This window comes from Leptopilina heterotoma, unplaced genomic scaffold, assembly GCF_015476425.1.
Source record: "Leptopilina heterotoma isolate Lh14 unplaced genomic scaffold, ASM1547642v1 Lhet_606, whole genome shotgun sequence".
In the NCBI taxonomy this organism is placed as follows: Eukaryota; Metazoa; Arthropoda; class Insecta; order Hymenoptera; family Figitidae; genus Leptopilina; species Leptopilina heterotoma.
This window is the reverse complement of record NW_025111139.1, coordinates 109,690-112,502: the sequence shown is the minus strand read 5'-3', so window position 1 is coordinate 112,502 and position 2,813 is coordinate 109,690.

The following is a 2,813-nucleotide window of genomic DNA, read 5'->3' as shown; positions in this document are numbered from 1 at the left end:
CAAAACCTACAAATCCACCATTTCCAAACAGTAGAGATTCTCACCTCACTACTTGAACAATTAGTAGGAAGGAGGGGATCCACTACCAATCAACATTTAATTGACTCCAATAAATATTATTTGATTAAATTAAATATTTAATTGATAATAGTCAATTACCTAATCGGTTATTTGAATCAAATAAATTTTTTTTAGTGTAAATTAATAAAAGTAGTAGTAAATCTAAAAACACGAATTCAGATTTTCAAGGCGCATGATTATTCCCCAAATGTCATTTTACCGAATTGCATTTATCCAAACTGTTATTTTAACGAAATGTCACTTTTGCGAATTGTCATTTTTGTGAAAAATGCTATAGTAAACTTGTATGCATATATAGATTTACTATAGCAATTTTCACAAAAATTACTTTTCGCAAAAGTGACAATTCGTAAAAATGTCGATTCGCAAAAATGACAATTTGAAAAAAATAACAATTCGAAAAAATGTCAGTTCGCATAAATGACAATTCGCAAAAATGACTATCCGCAAAAGTGACAATTCGTTAAAATAGCGATACACAAAAGTGACATTTCGTAAAAATGACAATTTGAAAAAATGACGCATTTAGGAACAATAACGATTCGTAAAAATAACAATTTGTAAAAATGAAATTTCGCAAAAGTTTCAATCTGCAAAAATGGCTATTCGCAAATATGACATTTCGATAAATTAACAGTTTGGATAAATGCAATTCGGTAAAATGACAGTTTGGTCAAAATGAGATTTGTGGAATAATCATGCGCCTCCAGTTTCCATAAAATATTCAAGTATGAAAATATTTTGTTTCAGGGATTGTTCAATGTAAGCCTTAGTGAAGAAACATCATTAACGTGGAATGTGACCGGCTTCACATTAGAAAATGTAAAACAACTTTTCAATGTAAATTCTACAATCCCAGTATCTGAATGCCTACGTCGTGGACCTACTTTTTATAGATCAACATTTCTTATAAAAGAAAATCCGGTAGACACATTTCTGGATACAAGTGGATGGGGAAAAGGTGTTGCTTATATCAATGGATACAACATTGGCAGATATTGGCCATTAATTGGTCCACAAATAACTTTGTACATACCAGGTGTCATTTTAAAGCTTGGTAAAAATGAGCTTATTGTTTTAGAATATGAGTATGCCTCAAAATCGCACAGTATGGAATTTATCAACCATGCAAAATTTGTTACTTCTGTTTTCTTAGAGAACAATGCTAATAATTGTACTGCGCAATAGGTTACAACTAAAATGTTATTTAAAATTAAATATCTTTCAAAGTATTTTACATTTAAATTTTGTAAAGAAAAGTTTACAGTACACCCTCATAACCTACCTTAACTGTTGTACGCAGAAAAGTTGTTCTACACGGAAAAAAAAAAGTTCGAGGATTAATCGGGAACTTTGTTCTAAACTCTTGGATACGGCGGGTAGTACACAGATAACTATAAAGGTTGCCTCGTTTAAATATGTCATTTACTATTTCTCTACAAATTATAACTATTTCACCACTTCTCGGCAAACTGTTCTTGAAAAAGTCGGGAACTGTTCAAGAAAATCGAAAAGTTAGGCGAATGCAAGAAAAAATGGATTCTGCTTCCCCCCTCCCACTTTCCCTCCTTGACACGTGCGCACACACACACTCACACATTGATCCTTGAAGGTCACATACAATTTTTATTTTTTTTGGAAGTTTCTGAAATAGAAAAAACCATATGAGAGAAAAATCGACGGCGGCTGGAACAGAACTCGCGTACCCGAGAATAAAAGTCCGGCGTCTTATCCAGCTGAGCTAAACAGGCGAGTTAAATACCTCAGCATAAAATAAATATATAAGGCACGCAAGTCTTACTGACTGTGAGACTTGTTGAGACTGGTGCGCACCAAGATTCCTTGACGAGTTCCCGAAAATTTCAGAAACAGTTGCGGCCAGTGCCATGAACTTTACATGAAAAAGAGACTATTGGACTATTTATAGCTTTTTCTAATACAGTTCCCGAATTTCTTTCAAACATTCATTGATTTTATCACTGTTCGACAAAATTTTGGTACAAGAATAAACGAAAGTGATTCTTACAGGATCTTCGACATAGATTACGAATCTGTAAGTGAAATTTTATTGTCCCATCACGTCTCAATTTTGAGAAAAACGGGGTCAAAGTGCCAAAAAATAGCTTTTATGGCACTTTTTGAAGTACAATAGAAAAAGAACGCGACGTGATAAAAAGCTCAAATATGGCTTAAATGAGAGCTCGAACCCTCAACTTTAACATCCAATAGCAAAAAACCATGTAAAAATAACTCAAAATTGTTGGGAACAACTTTTTACCGCATGCGCGTAAAACAGATATTATTTTGGCGATATTTTAGCGAAAAGTTGTTCCCCACAATTTTGAATTATTTCTACATGGTTTTTTGCTTTTGGATGTTAAAGTTGAGGGTTTAAGCTCTCATGTAAGTCATATTTGAGCTTTTTATCACGTCGCGTTCTTTTTTTATTGTACTTCAAAAAGTGCCATAAAAGCCATTTTTTGGCACTTTGACCCCGTTTTTCTCAAAATTGAGACTTGATGGGACAATTTCACTTACAGGTTCGTAATCTACGTCGCAAATCCTGTAAGAATCACTTTCATTTATTCTTGTAGCAAGAAAAAACCTTAATTTTGTCGACCAGTGAATTTAATTTTCTTTGCGCAACGTTATCGTAATCGTGATTTATTTGTCATCTTTGTATTTAATCGACAGAATTTTATCTTGATAAATTGGTTTTATCAAAGTTTAAT